Genomic DNA, 7,103 nt, shown 5'->3' with positions numbered 1-7,103 from the left:
CCCCGCGCGCCCGCGTGCGTGCAACTTGTGTGTAGACAAAGGAACGCACGGAGAGAAGAAAAGGGAGATAAGGAGATAAAGACAGGGTTTATATGTACATGCACTGATAATAGTGGAAATAATACGAAGAAATAATCATATGAAGAATAAAGAAGGGGGGAAGAGAGAGAGTTTCAGAACATGTGCAGACTGCTTTGGCCTCGCCACTAAATAAATAAATCACAATCTCAGCCTATCTGCGACTAGGGAAGGCCTCTTTTTAAAGAAGGATACAGGGCAGTCAGTAGGCACGGTTGCTTTCAGACCACACAACTGCAGGTGGCGTTTTCACACGTGCACTGCTGTGCGCGTTTGTTGTTAAATACAAATCTATGTTGCGCCAGTACAAAGAAGATGAGCCACGAGAAAGAAGCAGATACCTACATACAAACAAATGCCATGTTCTATATCTCACAGTAGACCTTCTGCGCCCCTAAGCTCTCCTTATGCAGTTGTCTAACACCAATAGTTCTTCCTTTTACCATCCACCAGAATAATATATTAAATATATATATAACTAGTCTGGGATGGGGAGCTCAGGAAATAGCTGCCCACCTTGCACTATTAGGATGGAGACTTCATGGCAATGTTTAGCACCTAAACCACTTTGCGTACGGAAACCTGGGACCTCTGGGGTGGGATCTTGCTACAAAAGCCACCATCCAGCACCCTTGGTGGCTGATATTTAAATAACAGTCCAACTGCACAACCAAAAGTAAACATTTTGCAAAGGGTGACAGAGATCTCCTTCTGGTGAGCCTGGATAGACGGGTCCACAAACCACTTAGGGTAGATTGAGGCCCAGTTTGTGCCACTGGCTTCACTTTAAACAGATCTAAATGCCAGTACTCAGGTTTTAAGCGAGCTGGAGATGAAGATGAAATGTCCACATTTGGGGGAAAATATTCAGTCTCTGGACCACTTTGTGGTTCGTGTCCTCACTCAACCTTATAGAAGGCTGCAGGTGGGATGGTATAAATGGGTCTGCTGAGATATTTACAACAGGAAAAGTCGCTCCTGAGCACAAAATTTCATTTCCATGTAAAGTCAGGGTCCTCTCCAAGTCACTGTAAATTAAACGTCATCATAACACTGCATTTTCCTTTTGAAGAAGTCTAGTGGGCCTGAATACTCCACAATGTATGGTGATCTAAGATCTCCAGAAAATCATTACAAGACATGCTTGCTATAAGACTTGAAATTTGTCATGGGGAAGGGGGGGTGGAGAGAGAAGCCTAATACCTAAAGGAAGACAAAAGAAGGTCAAGGCAGCCATTTTAACAGAATAACATTGCGAGTTTATGCATGTCTTCTCAGAAGCAAGCCCCATTGAACTAAATGGGATTTACTCCCAGGTAAGTGGCATGTAGAATTACAGCCTTAAGGTGCTTTCCTCCAGCCCAATAAATAAACTTGTTTATCAAGGAACCCATCAATGACACCTTTTGTAAAGGGCTCCTTGCTTTTTCTTAGAGCCTTTGAACCCATCTACCAGTGAGCGTTGCTAACTGCTGTTATGACATTAGCTTGCCTTGAATAAAAGGTAGAAAGAATGTGAGGAAGGGGGTGAAGATGAGAAACAAGATGAAAGGAGGGGTGTCGAATTCATGGCCTGGTCACCCCACCTTTCCATTGCATGCATGCCACACATTTAAAGCACATTTAAATCACATGACTTCCCCCAAAGAATCATGGGAACTGTAGTTTTCCACTCACAAAGTCGCAGTTCCCAGAACCCTTAACAAACGCATAATTATTTGTGTGTGCATGCTTTTCACAAACTTAGCTCTATGGTGTGCATGCAGGTTCCCTTTTTCAAAGTCACCCTAGAGTCAGCCAGCAAATCTAGGCACCAGGGACCCAGAAATTAATCTGAACACCACGTATATCAGCATACTGCTCATTGTTCTTCCAGGGAAGAAGAAGGTGTAAAAGCAGAAAAAGGTGGCTAGGCTCCTACTACCACAACAGCCACCACTGATGAAGACTGTGACAAAAATAATAATAGCCACTGTACTTTGCGACACAGGGATTGCACCTATTTAAAACGAAAACCCAATAGACCAAAAGTATGGAGGACTGCACGATGACAATGCAATCCTATGCATGCCTACTCAGAAGCAAGTCAAAGGGGACCAACTCTCAGGTTAGGCGTGTATGGGATTGCAGCCTCAAAGCCAATCCATCAAACCGGTCAAAATTTAGGCCATCTCCCATTCATTTCAAGGAGGATTGCGCAGGAGAACTACCTGCTGGACTGTGCGCCCTAAAGAAAGCTAGGGAATGAGCAACAACAAAAAGCCATAGCCTCCGACAAGATAACCGGACTGGAGGAGGAGAAAAAAGCCAGGCACACACAAAAGGAAAACCGATAGACTAAGGAAGCCAGAGGTTGGTTGGTTCTCTGTGTTGCCCTCGTTTTCACGTTTGCCTCCGGAGTTTGCTTTAGCCCGCCCCTGTTTCCGTGAGAGCAATGCCACCGAGCACAATGTCCAGTCTTGAAAAGGTCAAGGGGGTTTGAGGGGTCATTCTGTAGCTGCAATACCAGGCTAATCGCTTAGAAAACGTGTCCCTTGGATGAACTCCATCCTCAGTCCGCAGCTCGCCAGGGTCAGATCTTAACTCCATTTCTTCTAATATAAACCTTCTCCCCCCCCCACCTTGAAATGCAGATGGATAGATCATGGACGGACGCACAGACAACCTCTTCACTCACACCTCTGCTGGCGAACCTTCAAAAACCCGCGCATGAATACCAAAGGCAATATTTTAAAACCAGAAATTAAATAGCCACGCCTCCTCTGTATTATCTGCAGTTATGGAATATGTAACATTGCATTATCCTTACAACATCGCCTGGCATAAAGAGTTCTAGGACAACAGCGTAAGGGTTCCCAGCTACTCCAAACCCACGGAGAAATAAAGGCAGGGCGCCCTTTTAGAACAGGCACCTATTTTATTCTAGTACCCAGTCTCCTGCCCCACCTCACCACAATGTCATTAGAAAATAAACAAGCATTCTTCACAAAAGCCCAGCTGTTAAAAACACATTTAAAAAGCAAACCATTCAAATTCCTTTAAAACATCTCTTATTAGCAGTCTTCTCTTTCTTTCTTTCTTTCTTTCTTTCTTTCTTTCTTTCTTTCCCCGCCTTTATAACTCCGGTTGTTGTTTTTTTAAAACAACAACGACAACCACCAGGAAGGGCTTCCTCTTAAGGCTGCAAACTCATCTAAGGCTGCAGCCCTATGGACACTTACTTGGGAGTAAGACCATTCAATTCAGTGGGATTTACTTCGAGTAAACGTGCTGCATAGAATCGGGCTTCCCAGGGCACGTTTTTAAGAGCAGAAGGCATTTGATGTTGTCCCCGCCCCCTCCATCCTTAAAAGAGAAGCAATATATAATTTCAAAAGAACAAGCCGAGCCTTTAAAAAAACACACACAATGTTTGGGGTTGTTTTTTTTTTTTACCTTTTTAGCTTCCCACATCTTTTCTCCAGGCGGTTAAAGGTGGTGTTCAAGTCTGAAGTAGAGTCTTCCATTTTAAAAAAGTAAAAAGTAAAAAAAAAAAAATTCAACTTTGTGTGTGTGTGTGTGTGTGTGTGTGTTTGAATATGTATATATGTATATAGAGGTGTGTATATATCTATATCTATTAATATATAGATATATATTTTCTCTTGAAGATATCTTGAAAGATTCAAGGCTCCTGGTACTCTTTTTTTCCCAACAGAAGGTCTGCGGAGGTTTGCTGTTGAATAACAATAGGAAAAGGATAAGTATTTGAATAAAAGAAATGATTAATGATTTTTTCGGTATAATTCTCGCATTTTTCTCAGCTTCTGTCTGCTTACAATGCTTGTGAACTTTTAGGGCCTATAGAAATCCCCACCCCAAATCCTATTCACCCTCTCCAGCTTTGATTTGGCTCTATAGAAGCTACATTCTTACCAGCATATGCTTTTAAAAGTTTTGTTTGGGGTATGTGAGAGAGGGAATGCCTTGAAGTAACCCTGAAAAGCGCAAGAGACATGCCCCCCCCCCCCCAGCACCACTGAAATCAATGGAAACGTAGCCATTGGGAAAGGGATACTGTCTCTAGTTACCTAAAAATCAAACTTATTTCCGCGTAAAAATAAATAAAAATCCTGGCATCGATTAGGGAAATACACGTGCAACAACACCCTTCTTTTTTTACTCGCAAGTGTCCCTCAAGTCCTCATTGCCAGGGGGTAGCTTTCGTGCATCGTAAGAAACAATAGCAAAATGCCTAAGGGCTTAATTCACATGGTGTCCTCAAGTATCGACCAACTAAGGTCTGCTGTAAGATGAATATGGACCAGAAACCATCCGAAGCTACTAAAAAAATTACTGGCACCAAGTTCTTAGGTGCTGCGTTGAAAGGCCGCTGTTGTCCCAGGACATCCTGCAAGCATCGCAGTACTGTACTCGAAAGTTAACCCCATTCATTTCAATTTATAGTACTTTCAAGTAAAGAAGCTAAGATCACACCAGTGTTGGCTACCTTGGATTCATTCTGCAGCAGCGCTATCGTAAAAAAAAATCCTGGATTAGGTGAGTGGATTGTGGCCAGTGGTTGCTTGTCCACAACAAGCCATTTGCTCTACAATCACTCTCATGGCTTTAAAGAATTGTTCCACAATAAAAGGGGTTGTGAATAGGCGTCTGTGTGAGGATCAATAAGGTTGTTTTTGTCTGTTTATTTTTTGCACTGACTCCCATAGAAAGAGTCTGCCATCTTATGTGGAAGAGGAGGTTATGCACACGCATTAAAATTAAGTTCACAGTGAGCATGGCGGATTGGGCCATCGGTATCAACCCCATCGAGATATATGTTCTGATAGTACAATAAAGCAGTAACGTAACACACGATTTGAGTAATGGATAGCAAGTGGCCTAAGGGAAGGTTCCTGGAGTATTTTAACCTTCATGTGGAAATTACTTCCTGCGCACTGCTCAAAGCAAGACCCAGCAGGAGCTTCTCCTGCACACGCTCCACTGAAATGAATACGACCTCCATTGCAATGGTGCGTTTGCAGGAGAACATCCCGCTGGATTCTGCCCCAAGGTACAAACCGTGTTAAGACCGTATTAGGGACAGGAGTAGGGATTTTAAAAGAGAAAATTACTGTTTTCTTTGCATGGTCTCTAATCCGTCTCCAAACACACACACACACACACACACACACGCAAAATTTGTAACTTAGAACTGGAATGCTATTTCGTCCTAAACAGTATTTTCGATACTTTGTATGAGAAAGAAAATGAAAATTAATACAAGAGCTATGGAGCACAAAAGAAGTCATTTGTCTTCTTGATTATCTATTTGCTTGTCAGAGTTTGAGCTATTGCAGCGGCTGGCTCCTTTGTAATATAAAAATACACAGAAAACCTGCAAACACCGAGAAACATCTGTGCAAAAATTATGGTCATTAAATGTATTAAATACCTTGAAGAAGGTAGCTTTTCTCGGGACGGGGGGAGAAAATAAAAAGACAGAGAAGAAACATCTCTTGGAAAACACACTGCTGCTTTATAGTCTCAATATCCAGGTAGAAATTTAACGATCAGACTACTATTTTAGTTTGAACCAGTTTGGAAAGCAAAATGTAACCACATTAATGCATGCTTAGAGGAAATAAATCATCTCATATAAGGCTTAGCTGTAGTTAAGGAGGATATACCCTATGGTCAAACATCTTTTGTTTCCATTAGAGGAGTGCAGGCTTGGAAACTGACAACAATAAAAACCTGGTCGAATCGAAAAGGGGTCTGCAAAAGTATCAGAACAAAGGAATAATGTCGCGACTATTTCAGATACCCTGAAAGACACGGACAACCGTATTCACCACAAATGCTTTATTTCGGGGTTGTTGTTGTTTTTCCACCGTGGCTGCTGCTATATACATGTTCCTATGGGTATCACACAAAACAACAAGAGGTAATTATACAGAACGAAAGGAGGGGAGTGTTATATTCCTCCCCCTCCCTCAAGTTCTCTGGAATCACACAATTTCGGAATGTCATATACAGTATAGGAGAGAGAAGGGTGAGAGAAGAGAATGAGGGGGGACAAGAGAGAGAGAGAGATGGAAAGGGGGGAGAGAGAGAGAGAAAGCGAGAGCAGAGAATACCCATATTCCTTTCCTCACGCCTTACTTCTCTAGGGAATTTCCTGAAAATTCATCTTTATCTTCACATTCATTTCAAAAACTGAAGCGAAGGCAGCGAAGGCGCATCCTTATTTACAAAGCAGCCCCCCACCCCACCCCACCCGTTCCATTTTCATGGCTGCTGGAACCCAGATGGCCTTATGCTATAATCAACTTTATAGACTGAAATGCACTGCCCTTCTCCGCTTTCCAGGTCTTCCAGGTTAGATAATTAACCTGAAGTACTTCCCTGCCGCCTTTAAATTACATTGCTTCTTCCTCTTTTTTTATTTTGTGTCCTTCCCCGATTCTCATCCCCTCCCCGCCGCCGCTTGATGCCCTTCCTTACTTGGAATATTACAATATTTATCATCCAGTAAAGTCCTTAGAGGGCTGTGAGAATTCTCCCCCCCCCCTTCCAATCCCTCTCCTATCTAGAGCTGTGTTAAGCAGATGCCAACAACACTTTTCTGTCGCCTTGTGGGTAAATGGCTGGGTTTAAACTGGGGTTTCTGGCTAGTGGGGTGGGTAGGGTGGAAGAAGCGGGTGTTCGAAAGGAGAGAGAGAGAGAGAGAGAGAGAGAGAGAGAGAGAGAGAGAGAGAGAGAGTCCAGTTCTCCTTAGGTGAAACCGGGCCTCATTTATTAAAGACGACTCTAGCTGTCGCGCTAATGGTTGGCATAAGGTCCTTCGTTTGTACGCGAGAGTAAACATGACAAATGGGCCCGAGTTTGGCTTGATTAAGGATGAAAAAGGGATCCATCTTAGCCAAATCTGAAAACCCCATCTCCTATAGAACAGAGGAGCTACACCCCCAAACCCTGCTTTCCGGCCAAAGAACTAACCCCCCCTCCCCCGCAAAAAAACCCCCAACCCTCTCATACTTCTT

The 7,103-nt window shown here is 43.1% G+C and overlaps 1 protein-coding gene across 6 annotated transcripts in view; it reads right to left on the bottom strand.

Moving 5' to 3' along the window:
- The window catches only part of HOXB3 (homeobox B3), an 84,424-nt gene that overhangs the window by 34,996 nt on the left and 42,325 nt on the right, over positions 1–7,103 (bottom strand). For 5 of the 6 annotated variants that reach the window (XM_079949847.1, XM_079949850.1, XM_079949843.1 and 2 more), the window contains exon 2: positions 3,514–3,793. The gene's annotated coding sequence lies outside the window, so the exon portion shown is untranslated. Of the gene's footprint in view, positions 1–3,513; positions 7,042–7,103 lie in introns of those variants that run through there. The other variant, XM_079949844.1, reaches the window with a different exon arrangement.

Source organism: Podarcis cretensis (genome assembly GCF_951804945.1).
Source record: "Podarcis cretensis genome assembly, chromosome: 13".
NCBI classification, from domain to species: Eukaryota; Metazoa; Chordata; class Lepidosauria; order Squamata; family Lacertidae; genus Podarcis; species Podarcis cretensis.
This window is presented reverse-complemented; position numbering and strand designations above follow the sequence as displayed.